At 38.9% G+C, this 21,006-nt stretch overlaps 35 non-coding genes across 35 annotated transcripts; 18 read left to right on the forward strand and 17 right to left on the reverse strand.

Moving 5' to 3' along the window:
- Positions 1–340: 340 nt before the first annotated feature.
- On the forward strand, positions 341–422 carry TRNAS-GCU (transfer RNA serine (anticodon GCU)). Its single transcript has one exon. It is a non-coding gene; the product is annotated as a tRNA-Ser (tRNA).
- Positions 423–1,018: 596 nt separating this feature from the next.
- Positions 1,019–1,092, reverse strand: TRNAT-AGU (transfer RNA threonine (anticodon AGU)). The gene has a single exon. It is a non-coding gene; the product is annotated as a tRNA-Thr (tRNA).
- A 447-nt stretch (positions 1,093–1,539) lies between these two features.
- Positions 1,540–1,621, forward strand: TRNAS-GCU (transfer RNA serine (anticodon GCU)). Its single transcript has one exon. It is a non-coding gene; the product is annotated as a tRNA-Ser (tRNA).
- A 605-nt stretch (positions 1,622–2,226) lies between these two features.
- On the reverse strand, positions 2,227–2,300 carry TRNAT-AGU (transfer RNA threonine (anticodon AGU)). Its single transcript has one exon. It is a non-coding gene; the product is annotated as a tRNA-Thr (tRNA).
- Positions 2,301–2,747: 447 nt separating this feature from the next.
- TRNAS-GCU (transfer RNA serine (anticodon GCU)) lies at positions 2,748–2,829 on the forward strand. Its single transcript has one exon. It is a non-coding gene; the product is annotated as a tRNA-Ser (tRNA).
- Positions 2,830–3,434: 605 nt separating this feature from the next.
- TRNAT-AGU (transfer RNA threonine (anticodon AGU)) lies at positions 3,435–3,508 on the reverse strand. The gene has a single exon. It is a non-coding gene; the product is annotated as a tRNA-Thr (tRNA).
- Positions 3,509–3,955: 447 nt separating this feature from the next.
- On the forward strand, positions 3,956–4,037 carry TRNAS-GCU (transfer RNA serine (anticodon GCU)). Its single transcript has one exon. It is a non-coding gene; the product is annotated as a tRNA-Ser (tRNA).
- A 596-nt stretch (positions 4,038–4,633) lies between these two features.
- TRNAT-AGU (transfer RNA threonine (anticodon AGU)) lies at positions 4,634–4,707 on the reverse strand. The gene has a single exon. It is a non-coding gene; the product is annotated as a tRNA-Thr (tRNA).
- A 447-nt stretch (positions 4,708–5,154) lies between these two features.
- On the forward strand, positions 5,155–5,236 carry TRNAS-GCU (transfer RNA serine (anticodon GCU)). Its single transcript has one exon. It is a non-coding gene; the product is annotated as a tRNA-Ser (tRNA).
- A 596-nt stretch (positions 5,237–5,832) lies between these two features.
- Positions 5,833–5,906, reverse strand: TRNAT-AGU (transfer RNA threonine (anticodon AGU)). Its single transcript has one exon. It is a non-coding gene; the product is annotated as a tRNA-Thr (tRNA).
- Positions 5,907–6,353: 447 nt separating this feature from the next.
- Positions 6,354–6,435, forward strand: TRNAS-GCU (transfer RNA serine (anticodon GCU)). Its single transcript has one exon. It is a non-coding gene; the product is annotated as a tRNA-Ser (tRNA).
- Positions 6,436–7,040: 605 nt separating this feature from the next.
- On the reverse strand, positions 7,041–7,114 carry TRNAT-AGU (transfer RNA threonine (anticodon AGU)). The gene has a single exon. It is a non-coding gene; the product is annotated as a tRNA-Thr (tRNA).
- A 447-nt stretch (positions 7,115–7,561) lies between these two features.
- On the forward strand, positions 7,562–7,643 carry TRNAS-GCU (transfer RNA serine (anticodon GCU)). The gene has a single exon. It is a non-coding gene; the product is annotated as a tRNA-Ser (tRNA).
- Positions 7,644–8,248: 605 nt separating this feature from the next.
- On the reverse strand, positions 8,249–8,322 carry TRNAT-AGU (transfer RNA threonine (anticodon AGU)). Its single transcript has one exon. It is a non-coding gene; the product is annotated as a tRNA-Thr (tRNA).
- A 447-nt stretch (positions 8,323–8,769) lies between these two features.
- TRNAS-GCU (transfer RNA serine (anticodon GCU)) lies at positions 8,770–8,851 on the forward strand. Its single transcript has one exon. It is a non-coding gene; the product is annotated as a tRNA-Ser (tRNA).
- A 605-nt stretch (positions 8,852–9,456) lies between these two features.
- TRNAT-AGU (transfer RNA threonine (anticodon AGU)) lies at positions 9,457–9,530 on the reverse strand. The gene has a single exon. It is a non-coding gene; the product is annotated as a tRNA-Thr (tRNA).
- Positions 9,531–9,977: 447 nt separating this feature from the next.
- On the forward strand, positions 9,978–10,059 carry TRNAS-GCU (transfer RNA serine (anticodon GCU)). The gene has a single exon. It is a non-coding gene; the product is annotated as a tRNA-Ser (tRNA).
- A 605-nt stretch (positions 10,060–10,664) lies between these two features.
- Positions 10,665–10,738, reverse strand: TRNAT-AGU (transfer RNA threonine (anticodon AGU)). Its single transcript has one exon. It is a non-coding gene; the product is annotated as a tRNA-Thr (tRNA).
- A 447-nt stretch (positions 10,739–11,185) lies between these two features.
- On the forward strand, positions 11,186–11,267 carry TRNAS-GCU (transfer RNA serine (anticodon GCU)). Its single transcript has one exon. It is a non-coding gene; the product is annotated as a tRNA-Ser (tRNA).
- Positions 11,268–11,871: 604 nt separating this feature from the next.
- Positions 11,872–11,945, reverse strand: TRNAT-AGU (transfer RNA threonine (anticodon AGU)). Its single transcript has one exon. It is a non-coding gene; the product is annotated as a tRNA-Thr (tRNA).
- A 447-nt stretch (positions 11,946–12,392) lies between these two features.
- On the forward strand, positions 12,393–12,474 carry TRNAS-GCU (transfer RNA serine (anticodon GCU)). Its single transcript has one exon. It is a non-coding gene; the product is annotated as a tRNA-Ser (tRNA).
- Positions 12,475–13,079: 605 nt separating this feature from the next.
- On the reverse strand, positions 13,080–13,153 carry TRNAT-AGU (transfer RNA threonine (anticodon AGU)). The gene has a single exon. It is a non-coding gene; the product is annotated as a tRNA-Thr (tRNA).
- Positions 13,154–13,600: 447 nt separating this feature from the next.
- Positions 13,601–13,682, forward strand: TRNAS-GCU (transfer RNA serine (anticodon GCU)). Its single transcript has one exon. It is a non-coding gene; the product is annotated as a tRNA-Ser (tRNA).
- A 605-nt stretch (positions 13,683–14,287) lies between these two features.
- Positions 14,288–14,361, reverse strand: TRNAT-AGU (transfer RNA threonine (anticodon AGU)). Its single transcript has one exon. It is a non-coding gene; the product is annotated as a tRNA-Thr (tRNA).
- A 447-nt stretch (positions 14,362–14,808) lies between these two features.
- Positions 14,809–14,890, forward strand: TRNAS-GCU (transfer RNA serine (anticodon GCU)). Its single transcript has one exon. It is a non-coding gene; the product is annotated as a tRNA-Ser (tRNA).
- Positions 14,891–15,495: 605 nt separating this feature from the next.
- TRNAT-AGU (transfer RNA threonine (anticodon AGU)) lies at positions 15,496–15,569 on the reverse strand. The gene has a single exon. It is a non-coding gene; the product is annotated as a tRNA-Thr (tRNA).
- A 447-nt stretch (positions 15,570–16,016) lies between these two features.
- Positions 16,017–16,098, forward strand: TRNAS-GCU (transfer RNA serine (anticodon GCU)). The gene has a single exon. It is a non-coding gene; the product is annotated as a tRNA-Ser (tRNA).
- Positions 16,099–16,703: 605 nt separating this feature from the next.
- Positions 16,704–16,777, reverse strand: TRNAT-AGU (transfer RNA threonine (anticodon AGU)). The gene has a single exon. It is a non-coding gene; the product is annotated as a tRNA-Thr (tRNA).
- Positions 16,778–17,224: 447 nt separating this feature from the next.
- Positions 17,225–17,306, forward strand: TRNAS-GCU (transfer RNA serine (anticodon GCU)). Its single transcript has one exon. It is a non-coding gene; the product is annotated as a tRNA-Ser (tRNA).
- A 604-nt stretch (positions 17,307–17,910) lies between these two features.
- TRNAT-AGU (transfer RNA threonine (anticodon AGU)) lies at positions 17,911–17,984 on the reverse strand. The gene has a single exon. It is a non-coding gene; the product is annotated as a tRNA-Thr (tRNA).
- A 447-nt stretch (positions 17,985–18,431) lies between these two features.
- Positions 18,432–18,513, forward strand: TRNAS-GCU (transfer RNA serine (anticodon GCU)). The gene has a single exon. It is a non-coding gene; the product is annotated as a tRNA-Ser (tRNA).
- A 605-nt stretch (positions 18,514–19,118) lies between these two features.
- TRNAT-AGU (transfer RNA threonine (anticodon AGU)) lies at positions 19,119–19,192 on the reverse strand. Its single transcript has one exon. It is a non-coding gene; the product is annotated as a tRNA-Thr (tRNA).
- A 447-nt stretch (positions 19,193–19,639) lies between these two features.
- On the forward strand, positions 19,640–19,721 carry TRNAS-GCU (transfer RNA serine (anticodon GCU)). Its single transcript has one exon. It is a non-coding gene; the product is annotated as a tRNA-Ser (tRNA).
- A 605-nt stretch (positions 19,722–20,326) lies between these two features.
- Positions 20,327–20,400, reverse strand: TRNAT-AGU (transfer RNA threonine (anticodon AGU)). Its single transcript has one exon. It is a non-coding gene; the product is annotated as a tRNA-Thr (tRNA).
- A 447-nt stretch (positions 20,401–20,847) lies between these two features.
- Positions 20,848–20,929, forward strand: TRNAS-GCU (transfer RNA serine (anticodon GCU)). The gene has a single exon. It is a non-coding gene; the product is annotated as a tRNA-Ser (tRNA).
- The last annotated feature ends 77 nt before the right edge of the window (positions 20,930–21,006 follow it).

Here is a 21,006-nt window from a genome sequence, read left to right on the forward strand (position 1 = left end):
CAGAAACGTGGAACAGGATGTCTTTCTCAGTCATGAAGTCCAGCTTTAATTTGGGACTTATTTTTCTTCCAAGTTATGACACAAAATAGGCGGATTGAAGGAATTCCACGGCAGGGCCAAAGGAGGAAAAATTAGGAATGATTGAAAAGTTGGTATTAAAACCCTGAGCACTGGTTTATTTCTTACAGAGTTTGCCCCATTCTAACTTTAAAAAATAGACACTGTAGGAGATAATATAAGGCCACTCTGACAAAAGCTGACATAAAATCTTCAGAGAAAGCACACTGACTGGTAAAAATAATCATTACATCTTATCTCCTTAGCGCATGAGCGCCATGTAGACGAGGTGGCCGAGTGGTTAAGGCGATGGACTGCTAATCCATTGTGCTCTGCATGCATGGGTTCGAATCCCATCCTCGTCGGTTTAATCTGCTTGTTACACGTTGTATTGTTTTGATTTCTTTTCTAGCCCAAGCGGTAGATACTTCAAGCTTGAAAGTTTATCTTCCTTTTTAAGAAAGCTGCTATCAAACTTTGCAGAGTCAGAAGTGTAATTCCACTGGTTTTATCTTTTAATGCTTGATGCATCCTTTATTCTCTAAAGAAAATGATATCATCTAATTCCTTTTTAAGCACTTCGACAGCAGAGATTTTTTTCTCTCAACTGCACTATGTTAGGACTGTGGTAAAGACAGGTTTAATGTCATACAAGAACAAAAGTCCTCTTTTTTTGGCTAAAATGGCCCAAACTGAGGTGAAGAAAGAAAAGCACTGCTGACATTCGAAATCAAGATTTTCTGTTTACTAAATAGGCGCTTTGACCAAGTAAGCTAAAGACAAAATCCACTGGTTTTATGTTTGATGCCATCTTCCTTCCTTTTTGGCCCCTATACAGAAGAAATTCTTAATCTCACAATTGCACTATCAGTAGAGACGCAGCCAAGGTAAATTTGAGGTTTTACGCAAGTGAAATTCCCATTTTTAAGATAGGAAGTTTGTTTTTCAGATGATGAAAACAAGGCACTGCTGAGATTCGAACTCAGGATCTCCTGTTTACTAGACAGGCGCTTTAACCAACTAAGCCACAGCACCACAAGCTGGAAAGCCTATGAAATCTAGGGAAGATGTCAGCACCAATCAAAACTTTCAAGTGGTTAACTTAGCAAGACAACATTGAGTTGAGTTTCATTCCATGCACACAGAAACGTGGAACAGGATGTCTTTCTCAGTCATGAAGTCCAGCTTTAATTTGGGACTTATTTTTCTTCCAAGTTATGACACAAAATAGGCGGATTGAAGGAATTCCACGGCAGGGCCAAAGGAGGAAAAATTAGGAATGATTGAAAAGTTGGTATTAAAACCCTGAGCACTGGTTTATTTCTTACAGAGTTTGCCCCATTCTAACTTTAAAAAATAGACACTGTAGGAGATAATATAAGGCCACTCTGACAAAAGCTGACATAAAATCTTCAGAGAAAGCACACTGACTGGTAAAAATAATCATTACATCTTATCTCCTTAGCGCATGAGCGCCATGTAGACGAGGTGGCCGAGTGGTTAAGGCGATGGACTGCTAATCCATTGTGCTCTGCATGCATGGGTTCAAATCCCATCCTCGTCGGTTTAATCTGCTTGTTACACGTTGTATTGTTTTGATTTCTTTTCTAGCCCAAGCGGTAGATACTTCAAGCTTGAAAGTTTATCTTCCTTTTTAAGAAAGCTGCTATCAAACTTTGCAGAGTCAGAAGTGTAATTCCACTGGTTTTATCTTTTAATGCTTGATGCATCCTTTATTCTCTAAAGAAAATGATATCATCTAATTCCTTTTTAAGCACTTCGACAGCAGAGATTTTTTTCTCTCAACTGCACTATGTTAGGACTGTGGTAAAGACAGGTTTAATGTCATACAAGAACAAAAGTCCTCTTTTTTTGGCTAAAATGGCCCAAACTGAGGTGAAGAAAGAAAAGCACTGCTGACATTCGAAATCAAGATTTTCTGTTTACTAAACAGGCGCTTTGACCAACTAAGCTAAAGGACAAAATCCACCGGTTTTATGTTGTTATGCTTGATGCCATCTTCCTTCCTTTTTGGCCCCTATACAGAAGAAATTCTTAATCTCACAATTGCACTATCAGTAGAGACGCAGCCAAGGTAAATTTGAGGTTTTACGCAAGTGAAATTCCCATTTTTAAGATAGGAAGTTTGTTTTTCAGATGATGAAAACAAGGCACTGCTGAGATTCGAACTCAGGATCTCCTGTTTACTAGACAGGCGCTTTAACCAACTAAGCCACAGCACCACAAGCTGGAAAGCCTATGAAATCTAGGGAAGATGTCAGCACCAATCAAAACTTTCAAGTGGTTAACTTAGCAAGACAACATTGAGTTGAGTTTCATTCCATGCACACAGAAACGAGGAACAGGATGTAATTCTCAGTCATGAAGTCCAGCTTTAATTTGGGACTTATTTTTCTTCCAAGTTATGACACAAAATAGGCGGATTGAAGGAATTCCACGGCAGGGCCAAAGGAGGAAAAATTAGGAATGATTGAAAAGTTGGTATTAAAACCCTGAGCACTGGTTTATTTCTTACAGAGTTTGCCCCATTCTAACTTTAAAAAATAGACACTGTAGGAGATAATATAAGGCCACTCTGACAAAAGCTGACATAAAATCTTCAGAGAAAGCACACTGACTGGTAAAAATAATCATTACATCTTATCTCCTTAGCGCATGAGCGCCATGTAGACGAGGTGGCCGAGTGGTTAAGGCGATGGACTGCTAATCCATTGTGCTCTGCATGCATGGGTTCGAATCCCATCCTCGTCGGTTTAATCTGCTTGTTACACGTTGTATTGTTTTGATTTCTTTTCTAGCCCAAGCGGTAGATACTTCAAGCTTGAAAGTTTATCTTCCTTTTTAAGAAAGCTGCTATCAAACTTTGCAGAGTCAGAAGTGTAATTCCACTGGTTTTATCTTTTAATGCTTGATGCATCCTTTATTCTCTAAAGAAAATGATATCATCTAATTCCTTTTTAAGCACTTCGACAGCAGAGATTTTTTTCTCTCAACTGCACTATGTTAGGACTGTGGTAAAGACAGGTTTAATGTCATACAAGAACAAAAGTCCTCTTTTTTTGGCTAAAATGGCCCAAACTGAGGTGAAGAAAGAAAAGCACTGCTGACATTCGAAATCAAGATTTTCTGTTTACTAAACAGGCGCTTTGACCAACTAAGCTAAAGGACAAAATCCACCGGTTTTATGTTGTTATGCTTGATGCCATCTTCCTTCCTTTTTGGCCCCTATACAGAAGAAATTCTTAATCTCACAATTGCACTATCAGTAGAGACGCAGCCAAGGTAAATTTGAGGTTTTACGCAAGTGAAATTCCCATTTTTAAGATAGGAAGTTTGTTTTTCAGATGATGAAAACAAGGCACTGCTGAGATTCGAACTCAGGATCTCCTGTTTACTAGACAGGCGCTTTAACCAACTAAGCCACAGCACCACAAGCTGGAAAGCCTATGAAATCTAGGGAAGATGTCAGCACCAATCAAAACTTTCAAGTGGTTAACTTAGCAAGACAACATTGAGTTGAGTTTCATTCCATGCACACAGAAACGAGGAACAGGATGTAATTCTCAGTCATGAAGTCCAGCTTTAATTTGGGACTTATTTTTCTTCCAAGTTATGACACAAAATAGGCGGATTGAAGGAATTCCACGGCAGGGCCAAAGGAGGAAAAATTAGGAATGATTGAAAAGTTGGTATTAAAACCCTGAGCACTGGTTTATTTCTTACAGAGTTTGCCCCATTCTAACTTTAAAAAATAGACACTGTAGGAGATAATATAAGGCCACTCTGACAAAAGCTGACATAAAATCTTCAGAGAAAGCACACTGACTGGTAAAAATAATCATTACATCTTATCTCCTTAGCGCATGAGCGCCATGTAGACGAGGTGGCCGAGTGGTTAAGGCGATGGACTGCTAATCCATTGTGCTCTGCATGCATGGGTTCGAATCCCATCCTCGTCGGTTTAATCTGCTTGTTACACGTTGTATTGTTTTGATTTCTTTTCTAGCCCAAGCGGTAGATACTTCAAGCTTGAAAGTTTATCTTCCTTTTTAAGAAAGCTGCTATCAAACTTTGCAGAGTCAGAAGTGTAATTCCACTGGTTTTATCTTTTAATGCTTGATGCATCCTTTATTCTCTAAAGAAAATTATATCATCTAATTCCTTTTTAAGCACTTCGACAGCAGAGATTTTTTTCTCTCAACTGCACTATGTTAGGACTGTGGTAAAGACAGGTTTAATGTCATACAAGAACAAAAGTCCTCTTTTTTTGGCTAAAATGGCCCAAACTGAGGTGAAGAAAGAAAAGCACTGCTGACATTCGAAATCAAGATTTTCTGTTTACTAAACAGGCGCTTTGACCAAGTAAGCTAAAGACAAAATCCACTGGTTTTATGTTTGATGCCATCTTCCTTCCTTTTTGGCCCCTATACAGAAGAAATTCTTAATCTCACAATTGCACTATCAGTAGAGACGCAGCCAAGGTAAATTTGAGGTTTTACGCAAGTGAAATTCCCATTTTTAAGATAGGAAGTTTGTTTTTCAGATGATGAAAACAAGGCACTGCTGAGATTCGAACTCAGGATCTCCTGTTTACTAGACAGGCGCTTTAACCAACTAAGCCACAGCACCACAAGCTGGAAAGCCTATGAAATCTAGGGAAGATGTCAGCACCAATCAAAACTTTCAAGTGGTTAACTTAGCAAGACAACATTGAGTTGAGTTTCATTCCATGCACACAGAAACGTGGAACAGGATGTCTTTCTCAGTCATGAAGTCCAGCTTTAATTTGGGACTTATTTTTCTTCCAAGTTATGACACAAAATAGGCGGATTGAAGGAATTCCACGGCAGGGCCAAAGGAGGAAAAATTAGGAATGATTGAAAAGTTGGTATTAAAACCCTGAGCACTGGTTTATTTCTTACAGAGTTTGCCCCATTCTAACTTTAAAAAATAGACACTGTAGGAGATAATATAAGGCCACTCTGACAAAAGCTGACATAAAATCTTCAGAGAAAGCACACTGACTGGTAAAAATAATCATTACATCTTATCTCCTTAGCGCATGAGCGCCATGTAGACGAGGTGGCCGAGTGGTTAAGGCGATGGACTGCTAATCCATTGTGCTCTGCATGCATGGGTTCGAATCCCATCCTCGTCGGTTTAATCTGCTTGTTACACGTTGTATTGTTTTGATTTCTTTTCTAGCCCAAGCGGTAGATACTTCAAGCTTGAAAGTTTATCTTCCTTTTTAAGAAAGCTGCTATCAAACTTTGCAGAGTCAGAAGTGTAATTCCACTGGTTTTATCTTTTAATGCTTGATGCATCCTTTATTCTCTAAAGAAAATGATATCATCTAATTCCTTTTTAAGCACTTCGACAGCAGAGATTTTTTTCTCTCAACTGCACTATGTTAGGACTGTGGTAAAGACAGGTTTAATGTCATACAAGAACAAAAGTCCTCTTTTTTTGGCTAAAATGGCCCAAACTGAGGTGAAGAAAGAAAAGCACTGCTGACATTCGAAATCAAGATTTTCTGTTTACTAAATAGGCGCTTTGACCAAGTAAGCTAAAGACAAAATCCACTGGTTTTATGTTTGATGCCATCTTCCTTCCTTTTTGGCCCCTATACAGAAGAAATTCTTAATCTCACAATTGCACTATCAGTAGAGACGCAGCCAAGGTAAATTTGAGGTTTTACGCAAGTGAAATTCCCATTTTTAAGATAGGAAGTTTGTTTTTCAGATGATGAAAACAAGGCACTGCTGAGATTCGAACTCAGGATCTCCTGTTTACTAGACAGGCGCTTTAACCAACTAAGCCACAGCACCACAAGCTGGAAAGCCTATGAAATCTAGGGAAGATGTCAGCACCAATCAAAACTTTCAAGTGGTTAACTTAGCAAGACAACATTGAGTTGAGTTTCATTCCATGCACACAGAAACGTGGAACAGGATGTCTTTCTCAGTCATGAAGTCCAGCTTTAATTTGGGACTTATTTTTCTTCCAAGTTATGACACAAAATAGGCGGATTGAAGGAATTCCACGGCAGGGCCAAAGGAGGAAAAATTAGGAATGATTGAAAAGTTGGTATTAAAACCCTGAGCACTGGTTTATTTCTTACAGAGTTTGCCCCATTCTAACTTTAAAAAATAGACACTGTAGGAGATAATATAAGGCCACTCTGACAAAAGCTGACATAAAATCTTCAGAGAAAGCACACTGACTGGTAAAAATAATCATTACATCTTATCTCCTTAGCGCATGAGCGCCATGTAGACGAGGTGGCCGAGTGGTTAAGGCGATGGACTGCTAATCCATTGTGCTCTGCATGCATGGGTTCAAATCCCATCCTCGTCGGTTTAATCTGCTTGTTACACGTTGTATTGTTTTGATTTCTTTTCTAGCCCAAGCGGTAGATACTTCAAGCTTGAAAGTTTATCTTCCTTTTTAAGAAAGCTGCTATCAAACTTTGCAGAGTCAGAAGTGTAATTCCACTGGTTTTATCTTTTAATGCTTGATGCATCCTTTATTCTCTAAAGAAAATGATATCATCTAATTCCTTTTTAAGCACTTCGACAGCAGAGATTTTTTTCTCTCAACTGCACTATGTTAGGACTGTGGTAAAGACAGGTTTAATGTCATACAAGAACAAAAGTCCTCTTTTTTTGGCTAAAATGGCCCAAACTGAGGTGAAGAAAGAAAAGCACTGCTGACATTCGAAATCAAGATTTTCTGTTTACTAAACAGGCGCTTTGACCAACTAAGCTAAAGGACAAAATCCACCGGTTTTATGTTGTTATGCTTGATGCCATCTTCCTTCCTTTTTGGCCCCTATACAGAAGAAATTCTTAATCTCACAATTGCACTATCAGTAGAGACGCAGCCAAGGTAAATTTGAGGTTTTACGCAAGTGAAATTCCCATTTTTAAGATAGGAAGTTTGTTTTTCAGATGATGAAAACAAGGCACTGCTGAGATTCGAACTCAGGATCTCCTGTTTACTAGACAGGCGCTTTAACCAACTAAGCCACAGCACCACAAGCTGGAAAGCCTATGAAATCTAGGGAAGATGTCAGCACCAATCAAAACTTTCAAGTGGTTAACTTAGCAAGACAACATTGAGTTGAGTTTCATTCCATGCACACAGAAACGAGGAACAGGATGTAATTCTCAGTCATGAAGTCCAGCTTTAATTTGGGACTTATTTTTCTTCCAAGTTATGACACAAAATAGGCGGATTGAAGGAATTCCACGGCAGGGCCAAAGGAGGAAAAATTAGGAATGATTGAAAAGTTGGTATTAAAACCCTGAGCACTGGTTTATTTCTTACAGAGTTTGCCCCATTCTAACTTTAAAAAATAGACACTGTAGGAGATAATATAAGGCCACTCTGACAAAAGCTGACATAAAATCTTCAGAGAAAGCACACTGACTGGTAAAAATAATCATTACATCTTATCTCCTTAGCGCATGAGCGCCATGTAGACGAGGTGGCCGAGTGGTTAAGGCGATGGACTGCTAATCCATTGTGCTCTGCATGCATGGGTTCGAATCCCATCCTCGTCGGTTTAATCTGCTTGTTACACGTTGTATTGTTTTGATTTCTTTTCTAGCCCAAGCGGTAGATACTTCAAGCTTGAAAGTTTATCTTCCTTTTTAAGAAAGCTGCTATCAAACTTTGCAGAGTCAGAAGTGTAATTCCACTGGTTTTATCTTTTAATGCTTGATGCATCCTTTATTCTCTAAAGAAAATGATATCATCTAATTCCTTTTTAAGCACTTCGACAGCAGAGATTTTTTTCTCTCAACTGCACTATGTTAGGACTGTGGTAAAGACAGGTTTAATGTCATACAAGAACAAAAGTCCTCTTTTTTTGGCTAAAATGGCCCAAACTGAGGTGAAGAAAGAAAAGCACTGCTGACATTCGAAATCAAGATTTTCTGTTTACTAAACAGGCGCTTTGACCAACTAAGCTAAAGGACAAAATCCACCGGTTTTATGTTGTTATGCTTGATGCCATCTTCCTTCCTTTTTGGCCCCTATACAGAAGAAATTCTTAATCTCACAATTGCACTATCAGTAGAGACGCAGCCAAGGTAAATTTGAGGTTTTACGCAAGTGAAATTCCCATTTTTAAGATAGGAAGTTTGTTTTTCAGATGATGAAAACAAGGCACTGCTGAGATTCGAACTCAGGATCTCCTGTTTACTAGACAGGCGCTTTAACCAACTAAGCCACAGCACCACAAGCTGGAAAGCCTATGAAATCTAGGGAAGATGTCAGCACCAATCAAAACTTTCAAGTGGTTAACTTAGCAAGACAACATTGAGTTGAGTTTCATTCCATGCACACAGAAACGAGGAACAGGATGTAATTCTCAGTCATGAAGTCCAGCTTTAATTTGGGACTTATTTTTCTTCCAAGTTATGACACAAAATAGGCGGATTGAAGGAATTCCACGGCAGGGCCAAAGGAGGAAAAATTAGGAATGATTGAAAAGTTGGTATTAAAACCCTGAGCACTGGTTTATTTCTTACAGAGTTTGCCCCATTCTAACTTTAAAAAATAGACACTGTAGGAGATAATATAAGGCCACTCTGACAAAAGCTGACATAAAATCTTCAGAGAAAGCACACTGACTGGTAAAAATAATCATTACATCTTATCTCCTTAGCGCATGAGCGCCATGTAGACGAGGTGGCCGAGTGGTTAAGGCGATGGACTGCTAATCCATTGTGCTCTGCATGCATGGGTTCGAATCCCATCCTCGTCGGTTTAATCTGCTTGTTACACGTTGTATTGTTTTGATTTCTTTTCTAGCCCAAGCGGTAGATACTTCAAGCTTGAAAGTTTATCTTCCTTTTTAAGAAAGCTGCTATCAAACTTTGCAGAGTCAGAAGTGTAATTCCACTGGTTTTATCTTTTAATGCTTGATGCATCCTTTATTCTCTAAAGAAAATTATATCATCTAATTCCTTTTTAAGCACTTCGACAGCAGAGATTTTTTTCTCTCAACTGCACTATGTTAGGACTGTGGTAAAGACAGGTTTAATGTCATACAAGAACAAAAGTCCTCTTTTTTTGGCTAAAATGGCCCAAACTGAGGTGAAGAAAGAAAAGCACTGCTGACATTCGAAATCAAGATTTTCTGTTTACTAAACAGGCGCTTTGACCAACTAAGCTAAAGGACAAAATCCACCGGTTTTATGTTGTTATGCTTGATGCCATCTTCCTTCCTTTTTGGCCCCTATACAGAAGAAATTCTTAATCTCACAATTGCACTATCAGTAGAGACGCAGCCAAGGTAAATTTGAGGTTTTACGCAAGTGAAATTCCCATTTTTAAGATAGGAAGTTTGTTTTTCAGATGATGAAAACAAGGCACTGCTGAGATTCGAACTCAGGATCTCCTGTTTACTAGACAGGCGCTTTAACCAACTAAGCCACAGCACCACAAGCTGGAAAGCCTATGAAATCTAGGGAAGATGTCAGCACCAATCAAAACTTTCAAGTGGTTAACTTAGCAAGACAACATTGAGTTGAGTTTCATTCCATGCACACAGAAACGAGGAACAGGATGTAATTCTCAGTCATGAAGTCCAGCTTTAATTTGGGACTTATTTTTCTTCCAAGTTATGACACAAAATAGGCGGATTGAAGGAATTCCACGGCAGGGCCAAAGGAGGAAAAATTAGGAATGATTGAAAAGTTGGTATTAAAACCCTGAGCACTGGTTTATTTCTTACAGAGTTTGCCCCATTCTAACTTTAAAAAATAGACACTGTAGGAGATAATATAAGGCCACTCTGACAAAAGCTGACATAAAATCTTCAGAGAAAGCACACTGACTGGTAAAAATAATCATTACATCTTATCTCCTTAGCGCATGAGCGCCATGTAGACGAGGTGGCCGAGTGGTTAAGGCGATGGACTGCTAATCCATTGTGCTCTGCATGCATGGGTTCGAATCCCATCCTCGTCGGTTTAATCTGCTTGTTACACGTTGTATTGTTTTGATTTCTTTTCTAGCCCAAGCGGTAGATACTTCAAGCTTGAAAGTTTATCTTCCTTTTTAAGAAAGCTGCTATCAAACTTTGCAGAGTCAGAAGTGTAATTCCACTGGTTTTATCTTTTAATGCTTGATGCATCCTTTATTCTCTAAAGAAAATGATATCATCTAATTCCTTTTTAAGCACTTCGACAGCAGAGATTTTTTTCTCTCAACTGCACTATGTTAGGACTGTGGTAAAGACAGGTTTAATGTCATACAAGAACAAAAGTCCTCTTTTTTTGGCTAAAATGGCCCAAACTGAGGTGAAGAAAGAAAAGCACTGCTGACATTCGAAATCAAGATTTTCTGTTTACTAAACAGGCGCTTTGACCAACTAAGCTAAAGGACAAAATCCACTGGTTTTATGTTGTTATGCTTGATGCCATCTTCCTTCCTTTTTGGCCCCTATACAGAAGAAATTCTTAATCTCACAATTGCACTATCAGTAGAGACGCAGCCAAGGTAAATTTGAGGTTTTACGCAAGTGAAATTCCCATTTTTAAGATAGGAAGTTTGTTTTTCAGATGATGAAAACAAGGCACTGCTGAGATTCGAACTCAGGATCTCCTGTTTACTAGACAGGCGCTTTAACCAACTAAGCCACAGCACCACAAGCTGGAAAGCCTATGAAATCTAGGGAAGATGTCAGCACCAATCAAAACTTTCAAGTGGTTAACTTAGCAAGACAACATTGAGTTGAGTTTCATTCCATGCACACAGAAACGAGGAACAGGATGTCTTTCTCAGTCATGAAGTCCAGCTTTAATTTGGGACTTATTTTTCTTCCAAGTTATGACACAAAATAGGCGGATTGAAGGAATTCCACGGCAGGGCCAAAGGAGGAAAAATTAGGAATGATTGAAAAGTTGGTATTAAAACCCTGAGCACTGGTTTATTTCTTACAGAGTTTGCCCCATTCTAACTTTAAAAAATAGACACTGTAGGAGATAATATAAGGCCACTCTGACAAAAGCTGACATAAAATCTTCAGAGAAAGCACACTGACTGGTAAAAATAATCATTACATCTTATCTCCTTAGCGCATGAGCGCCATGTAGACGAGGTGGCCGAGTGGTTAAGGCGATGGACTGCTAATCCATTGTGCTCTGCATGCATGGGTTCGAATCCCATCCTCGTCGGTTTAATCTGCTTGTTACACGTTGTATTGTTTTGATTTCTTTTCTAGCCCAAGCGGTAGATACTTCAAGCTTGAAAGTTTATCTTCCTTTTTAAGAAAGCTGCTATCAAACTTTGCAGAGTCAGAAGTGTAATTCCACTGGTTTTATCTTTTAATGCTTGATGCATCCTTTATTCTCTAAAGAAAATTATGTCATCTAATTCCTTTTTAAGCACTTCGACAGCAGAGATTTTTTTCTCTCAACTGCACTATGTTAGGACTGTGGTAAAGACAGGTTTAATGTCATACAAGAACAAAAATCCTCTTTTTTTGGCTAAAATGGCCCAAACTGTGGTGAAGAAAGAAAAGCACTGCTGACATTCGAAATTAAGATTTTCTGTTTACTAAACAGGCGCATTGACCAACTAAGCTAAAGACAAAATCCACTGGTTTTATGTTGTTATGCTTGATGCCATCTTCCTTCCTTTTTGGCCCCTATACAGAAGAAATTCTTAATCTCACAATTGCACTATCAGTAGAGACGCAGCCAAGGTAAATTTGAGGTTTTACGCAAGTGAAATTCCCATTTTTAAGATAGGAAGTTTGTTTTTCAGATGATGAAAACAAGGCACTGCTGAGATTCGAACTCAGGATCTCCTGTTTACTAGACAGGCGCTTTAACCAACTAAGCCACAGCACCACAAGCTGGAAAGCCTATGAAATCTAGGGAAGATGTCAGCACCAATCAAAACTTTCAAGTGGTTAACTTAGCAAGACAACATTGAGTTGAGTTTCATTCCATGCACACAGAAACGAGGAACAGGATGTAATTCTCAGTCATGAAGTCCAGCTTTAATTTGGGACTTATTTTTCTTCCAAGTTATGACACAAAATAGGCGGATTGAAGGAATTCCACGGCAGGGCCAAAGGAGGAAAAATTAGGAATGATTGAAAAGTTGGTATTAAAACCCTGAGCACTGGTTTATTTCTTACAGAGTTTGCCCCATTCTAACTTTAAAAAATAGACACTGTAGGAGATAATATAAGGCCACTCTGACAAAAGCTGACATAAAATCTTCAGAGAAAGCACACTGACTGGTAAAAATAATCATTACATCTTATCTCCTTAGCGCATGAGCGCCATGTAGACGAGGTGGCCGAGTGGTTAAGGCGATGGACTGCTAATCCATTGTGCTCTGCATGCATGGGTTCGAATCCCATCCTCGTCGGTTTAATCTGCTTGTTACACGTTGTATTGTTTTGATTTCTTTTCTAGCCCAAGCGGTAGATACTTCAAGCTTGAAAGTTTATCTTCCTTTTTAAGAAAGCTGCTATCAAACTTTGCAGAGTCAGAAGTGTAATTCCACTGGTTTTATCTTTTAATGCTTGATGCATCCTTTATTCTCTAAAGAAAATGATATCATCTAATTCCTTTTTAAGCACTTCGACAGCAGAGATTTTTTTCTCTCAACTGCACTATGTTAGGACTGTGGTAAAGACAGGTTTAATGTCATACAAGAACAAAAGTCCTCTTTTTTTGGCTAAAATGGCCCAAACTGAGGTGAAGAAAGAAAAGCACTGCTGACATTCGAAATCAAGATTTTCTGTTTACTAAACAGGCGCTTTGACCAACTAAGCTAAAGGACAAAAACCACCGGTTTTATGTTGTTATGCTTGATGCCATCTTCCTTCCTTTTTGGCCCCTATACAGAAGAAATTCTTAATCTCACAATTGCACTATCAGTAGAGACGCAGCCAAGGTAAATTTGAGGTTTTACGCAAGTGAAATTCCCATTTTTAAGATAGGAAGTTTGTTTTTCAGATGATGAAAACAAGGCACTGCTGAGATTCGAACTCAGGATCTCCTGTTTACTAGACAGGCGCTTTAACCAACTAAGCCACAGCACCACAAGCTGGAAAGCCTATGAAATCTAGGGAAGATGTCAGCACCAATCAAAACTTTCAAGTGGTTAACTTAGCAAGACAACATTGAGTTGAGTTTCATTCCATGCACACAGAAACGAGGAACAGGATGTAATTCTCAGTCATGAAGTCCAGCTTTAATTTGGGACTTATTTTTCTTCCAAGTTATGACACAAAATAGGCGGATTGAAGGAATTCCACGGCAGGGCCAAAGGAGGAAAAATTAGGAATGATTGAAAAGTTGGTATTAAAACCCTGAGCACTGGTTTATTTCTTACAGAGTTTGCCCCATTCTAACTTTAAAAAATAGACACTGTAGGAGATAATATAAGGCCACTCTGACAAAAGCTGACATAAAATCTTCAGAGAAAGCACACTGACTGGTAAAAATAATCATTACATCTTATCTCCTTAGCGCATGAGCGCCATGTAGACGAGGTGGCCGAGTGGTTAAGGCGATGGACTGCTAATCCATTGTGCTCTGCATGCATGGGTTCGAATCCCATCCTCGTCGGTTTAATCTGCTTGTTACACGTTGTATTGTTTTGATTTCTTTTCTAGCCCAAGCGGTAGATACTTCAAGCTTGAAAGTTTATCTTCCTTTTTAAGAAAGCTGCTATCAAACTTTGCAGAGTCAGAAGTGTAATTCCACTGGTTTTATCTTTTAATGCTTGATGCATCCTTTATTCTCTAAAGAAAATGATATCATCTAATTCCTTTTTAAGCACTTCGACAGCAGAGATTTTTTTCTCTCAACTGCACTATGTTAGGACTGTGGTAAAGACAGGTTTAATGTCATACAAGAACAAAAGTCCTCTTTTTTTGGCTAAAATGGCCCAAACTGAGGTGAAGAAAGAAAAGCACTGCTGACATTCGAAATCAAGATTTTCTGTTTACTAAACAGGCGCTTTGACCAACTAAGCTAAAGGACAAAAACCACCGGTTTTATGTTGTTATGCTTGATGCCATCTTCCTTCCTTTTTGGCCCCTATACAGAAGAAATTCTTAATCTCACAATTGCACTATCAGTAGAGACGCAGCCAAGGTAAATTTGAGGTTTTACGCAAGTGAAATTCCCATTTTTAAGATAGGAAGTTTGTTTTTCAGATGATGAAAACAAGGCACTGCTGAGATTCGAACTCAGGATCTCCTGTTTACTAGACAGGCGCTTTAACCAACTAAGCCACAGCACCACAAGCTGGAAAGCCTATGAAATCTAGGGAAGATGTCAGCACCAATCAAAACTTTCAAGTGGTTAACTTAGCAAGACAACATTGAGTTGAGTTTCATTCCATGCACACAGAAACGAGGAACAGGATGTAATTCTCAGTCATGAAGTCCAGCTTTAATTTGGGACTTATTTTTCTTCCAAGTTATGACACAAAATAGGCGGATTGAAGGAATTCCACGGCAGGGCCAAAGGAGGAAAAATTAGGAATGATTGAAAAGTTGGTATTAAAACCCTGAGCACTGGTTTATTTCTTACAGAGTTTGCCCCATTCTAACTTTAAAAAATAGACACTGTAGGAGATAATATAAGGCCACTCTGACAAAAGCTGACATAAAATCTTCAGAGAAAACACACTGACTGGTAAAAATAATCATTACATCTTATCTCCTTAGCGCATGAGCGCCATGTAGACGAGGTGGCCGAGTGGTTAAGGCGATGGACTGCTAATCCATTGTGCTCTGCATGCATGGGTTCGAATCCCATCCTCGTCGGTTTAATCTGCTTGTTACACGTTGTATTGTTTTGATTTCTTTTCTAGCCCAAGCGGTAGATACTTCAAGCTTGAAAGTTTATCTTCCTTTTTAAGAAAGCTGCTATCAAACTTTGCAGAGTCAGAAGTGTAATTCCACTGGTTTTATCTTTTAATGCTTGATGCATCCTTTATTCTCTAAAGAAAATGATATCATCTAATTCCTTTTTAAGCACTTCGACAGCAGAGATTTTTTTCTCTCAACTGCACTATGTTAGGACTGTGGTAAAGACAGGTTTAATGTCATACAAGAACAAAAGTCCTCTTTTTTTGGCTAAAATGGCCCAAACTGAGGTGAAGAAAGAAAAGCACTGCTGACATTCGAAATCAAGATTTTCTGTTTACTAAACAGGCGCTTTGACCAACTAAGCTAAAGGACAAAATCCACCGGTTTTATGTTGTTATGCTTGATGCCATCTTCCTTCCTTTTTGGCCCCTATACAGAAGAAATTCTTAATCTCACAATTGCACTATCAGTAGAGACGCAGCCAAGGTAAATTTGAGGTTTTACGCAAGTGAAATTCCCATTTTTAAGATAGGAAGTTTGTTTTTCAGATGATGAAAACAAGGCACTGCTGAGATTCGAACTCAGGATCTCCTGTTTACTAGACAGGCGCTTTAACCAACTAAGCCACAGCACCACAAGCTGGAAAGCCTATGAAATCTAGGGAAGATGTCAGCACCAATCAAAACTTTCAAGTGGTTAACTTAGCAAGACAACATTGAGTTGAGTTTCATTCCATGCACACAGAAACGTGGAACAGGATGTCTTTCTCAGTCATGAAGTCCAGCTTTAATTTGGGACTTATTTTTCTTCCAAGTTATGACACAAAATAGGCAGATTGAAGGAATTCCACGGCAGGGCCAAAGGAGGAAAAATTAGGAATGATTGAAAAGTTGGTATTAAAACCCTGAGCACTGGTTTATTTCTTACAGAGTTTGCCCCATTCTAACTTTAAAAAATAGACACTGTAGGAGATAATATAAGGCCACTCTGACAAAAGCTGACATAAAATCTTCAGAGAAAGCACACTGACTGGTAAAAATAATCATTACATCTTATCTCCTTAGCGCATGAGCGCCATGTAGACGAGGTGGCCGAGTGGTTAAGGCGATGGACTGCTAATCCATTGTGCTCTGCATGCATGGGTTCGAATCCCATCCTCGTCGGTTTAATCTGCTTGTTACACGTTGTATTGTTTTGATTTCTTTTCTAGCCCAAGCGGTAGATACTTCAAGCTTGAAAGTTTATCTTCCTTTTTAAGAAAGCTGCTATCAAACTTTGCAGAGTCAGAAGTGTAATTCCACTGGTTTTATCTTTTAATGCTTGATGCATCCTTTATTCTCTAAAGAAAATGATATCATCTAATTCCTTTTTAAGCACTTCGACAGCAGAGATTTTTTTCTCTCAACTGCACTATGTTAGGACTGTGGTAAAGACAGGTTTAATGTCATACAAGAACAAAAGTCCTCTTTTTTTGGCTAAAATGGCCCAAACTGAGGTGAAGAAAGAAAAGCACTGCTGACATTCGAAATCAAGATTTTCTGTTTACTAAACAGGCGCTTTGACCAACTAAGCTAAAGGACAAAATCCACCGGTTTTATGTTGTTATGCTTGATGCCATCTTCCTTCCTTTTTGGCCCCTATACAGAAGAAATTCTTAATCTCACAATTGCACTATCAGTAGAGACGCAGCCAAGGTAAATTTGAGGTTTTACGCAAGTGAAATTCCCATTTTTAAGATAGGAAGTTTGTTTTTCAGATGATGAAAACAAGGCACTGCTGAGATTCGAACTCAGGATCTCCTGTTTACTAGACAGGCGCTTTAACCAACTAAGCCACAGCACCACAAGCTGGAAAGCCTATGAAATCTAGGGAAGATGTCAGCACCAATCAAAACTTTCAAGTGGTTAACTTAGCAAGACAACATTGAGTTGAGTTTCATTCCATGCACACAGAAACGAGGAACAGGATGTAATTCTCAGTCATGAAGTCCAGCTTTAATTTGGGACTTATTTTTCTTCCAAGTTATGACACAAAATAGGCGGATTGAAGGAATTCCACGGCAGGGCCAAAGGAGGAAAAATTAGGAATGATTGAAAAGTTGGTATTAAAACCCTGAGCACTGGTTTATTTCTTACAGAGTTTGCCCCATTCTAACTTTAAAAAATAGACACTGTAGGAGATAATATAAGGCCACTCTGACAAAAGCTGACATAAAATCTTCAGAGAAAGCACACTGACTGGTAAAAATAATCATTACATCTTATCTCCTTAGCGCATGAGCGCCATGTAGACGAGGTGGCCGAGTGGTTAAGGCGATGGACTGCTAATCCATTGTGCTCTGCATGCATGGGTTCGAATCCCATCCTCGTCGGTTTAATCTGCTTGTTACACGTTGTATTGTTTTGATTTCTTTTCTAGCCCAAGCGGTAGATACTTCAAGCTTGAAAGTTTATCTTCCTTTTTAAGAAAGCTGCTATCAAACTTTGCAGAGTCAGAAGTGTAATTCCACTGGTTTTATCTTTTAATGCTTGATGCATCCTTTATTCTCTAAAGAAAATGATATCATCTAATTCCTTTTTAAGCACTTCGACAGCAGAGATTTTTTTCTCTCAACTGCACTATGTTAGGACTGTGGTAAAGACAGGTTTAATGTCATACAAGAACAAAAGTCCTCTTTTTTTGGCTAAAATGGCCCAAACTGTGGTGAAGAAAGAAAAGCACTGCTGACATTCGAAATTAAGATTTTCTGTTTACTAAACAGGCGCATTGACCAACTAAGCTAAAGACAAAATCCACTGGTTTTATGTTGTTATGCTTGATGCCATCTTCCTTCCTTTTTGGCCCCTATACAGAAGAAATTCTTAATCTCACAATTGCACTATCAGTAGAGACGCAGCCAAGGTAAATTTGAGGTTTTACGCAAGTGAAATTCCCATTTTTAAGATAGGAAGTTTGTTTTTCAGATGATGAAAACAAGGCACTGCTGAGATTCGAACTCAGGATCTCCTGTTTACTAGACAGGCGCTTTAACCAACTAAGCCACAGCACCACAAGCTGGAAAGCCTATGAAATCTAGGGAAGATGTCAGCACCAATCAAAACTTTCAAGTGGTTAACTTAGCAAGACAACATTGAGTTGAGTTTCATTCCATGCACACAGAAACGAGGAACAGGATGTAATTCTCAGTCATGAAGTCCAGCTTTAATTTGGGACTTATTTTTCTTCCAAGTTATGACACAAAATAGGCGGATTGAAGGAATTCCACGGCAGGGCCAAAGGAGGAAAAATTAGGAATGATTGAAAAGTTGGTATTAAAACCCTGAGCACTGGTTTATTTCTTACAGAGTTTGCCCCATTCTAACTTTAAAAAATAGACACTGTAGGAGATAATATAAGGCCACTCTGACAAAAGCTGACATAAAATCTTCAGAGAAAGCACACTGACTGGTAAAAATAATCATTACATCTTATCTCCTTAGCGCATGAGCGCCATGTAGACGAGGTGGCCGAGTGGTTAAGGCGATGGACTGCTAATCCATTGTGCTCTGCATGCATGGGTTCGAATCCCATCCTCGTCGGTTTAATCTGCTTGTTACACGTTGTATTGTTTTGATTTCTTTTCTAGCCCAAGCGGTAGATACTTCAAGCTTGAAAGTTTATCTTCCTTTTTAAGAAAGCTGCTATCAAACTTTGCAGAGTCAGAAGTGTAATTCCACTGGTTTTATCTTTTAATGCTTGATGCATCCTTTATTCTCTAAAGAAAATGATATCATCTAATTCCTTTTTAAGCACTTCGACAGCAGAGATTTTTTTCTCTCAACTGCACTATGTTAGGACTGTGGTAAAGACAGGTTTAATGTCATACAAGAACAAAAGTCCTCTTTTTTTGGCTAAAATGGCCCAAACTGAGGTGAAGAAAGAAAAGCACTGCTGACATTCGAAATCAAGATTTTCTGTTTACTAAACAGGCGCTTTGACCAACTAAGCTAAAGGACAAAAACCACCGGTTTTATGTTGTTATGCTTGATGCCATCTTCCTTCCTTTTTGGCCCCTATACAGAAGAAATTCTTAATCTCACAATTGCACTATCAGTAGAGACGCAGCCAAGGTAAATTTGAGGTTTTACGCAAGTGAAATTCCCATTTTTAAGATAGGAAGTTTGTTTTTCAGATGATGAAAACAAGGCACTGCTGAGATTCGAACTCAGGATCTCCTGTTTACTAGACAGGCGCTTTAACCAACTAAGCCACAGCACCACAAGCTGGAAAGCCTATGAAATCTAGGGAAGATGTCAGCACCAATCAAAACTTTCAAGTGGTTAACTTAGCAAGACAACATTGAGTTGAGTTTCATTCCATGCACACAGAAACGAGGAACAGGATGTAATTCTCAGTCATGAAGTCCAGCTTTAATTTGGGACTTATTTTTCTTCCAAGTTATGACACAAAATAGGCGGATTGAAGGAATTCCACGGCAGGGCCAAAGGAGGAAAAATTAGGAATGATTGAAAAGTTGGTATTAAAACCCTGAGCACTGGTTTATTTCTTACAGAGTTTGCCCCATTCTAACTTTAAAAAATAGACACTGTAGGAGATAATATAAGGCCACTCTGACAAAAGCTGACATAAAATCTTCAGAGAAAGCACACTGACTGGTAAAAATAATCATTACATCTTATCTCCTTAGCGCATGAGCGCCATGTAGACGAGGTGGCCGAGTGGTTAAGGCGATGGACTGCTAATCCATTGTGCTCTGCATGCATGGGTTCGAATCCCATCCTCGTCGGTTTAATCTGCTTGTTACACGTTGTATTGTTTTGATTTCTTTTCTAGCCCAAGCGGTAGATACTTCAAGCTTGAAAGTTTATCTTCCTTTTTAAGAAAGCTGCTATCAAACTTTGCAGAGTCAGAAGTGTAATTCCACTGGTTTTATCTTTTAATGCTTGATGCATCCTTTATTCTCTAAAGAAAATGATATCATCTAATTCCTTTTTAAGCACTTCGACAGCAGAGATTTTTTTCTCTCAACTGCACTATGTTAGGACTGTGGTAAAGACAGGTTTAATGTCATACAAGAACAAAAGTCCTCTTTTTTTGGCTAAAATGGCCCAAACTGAGGTGAAGAAAGAAAAGCACTGCTGACATTCGAAATCAAGATTTTCTGTTTACTAAACAGGCGCTTTGACCAACTAAGCTAAAGGACAAAAACCACCGGTTTTATGTTGTTATGCTTGATGCCATCTTCCTTCCTTTTTGGCCCCTATACAGAAGAAATTCTTAATCTCACAATTGCACTATCAGTAGAGACGCAGCCAAGGTAAATTTGAGGTTTTACGCAAGTGAAATTCCCATTTTTAAGATAGGAAGTTTGTTTTTCAGATGATGAAAACAAGGCACTGCTGAGATTCGAACTCAGGATCTCCTGTTTACTAGACAGGCGCTTTAACCAACTAAGCCACAGCACCACAAGCTGGAAAGCCTATGAAATCTAGGGAAGATGTCAGCACCAATCAAAACTTTCAAGTGGTTAACTTAGCAAGACAACATTGAGTTGAGTTTCATTCCATGCACACAGAAACGAGGAACAGGATGTAATTCTCAGTCATGAAGTCCAGCTTTAATTTGGGACTTATTTTTCTTCCAAGTTATGACACAAAATAGGCGGATTGAAGGAATTCCACGGCAGGGCCAAAGGAGGAAAAATTAGGAATGATTGAAAAGTTGGTATTAAAACCCTGAGCACTGGTTTATTTCTTACAGAGTTTGCCCCATTCTAACTTTAAAAAATAGACACTGTAGGAGATAATATAAGGCCACTCTGACAAAAGCTGACATAAAATCTTCAGAGAAAGCACACTGACTGGTAAAAATAATCATTACATCTTATCTCCTTAGCGCATGAGCGCCATGTAGACGAGGTGGCCGAGTGGTTAAGGCGATGGACTGCTAATCCATTGTGCTCTGCATGCATGGGTTCGAATCCCATCCTCGTCGGTTTAATCTGCTTGTTACACGTTGTATTGTTTTGATTTCTTTTCTAGCCCAAGCGGTAGATACTTCAAGCTTGAAAG

This window comes from Ranitomeya variabilis, chromosome 7 (genome assembly GCF_051348905.1).
Source record: "Ranitomeya variabilis isolate aRanVar5 chromosome 7, aRanVar5.hap1, whole genome shotgun sequence".
In the NCBI taxonomy this organism is placed as follows: Eukaryota; Metazoa; Chordata; class Amphibia; order Anura; family Dendrobatidae; genus Ranitomeya; species Ranitomeya variabilis.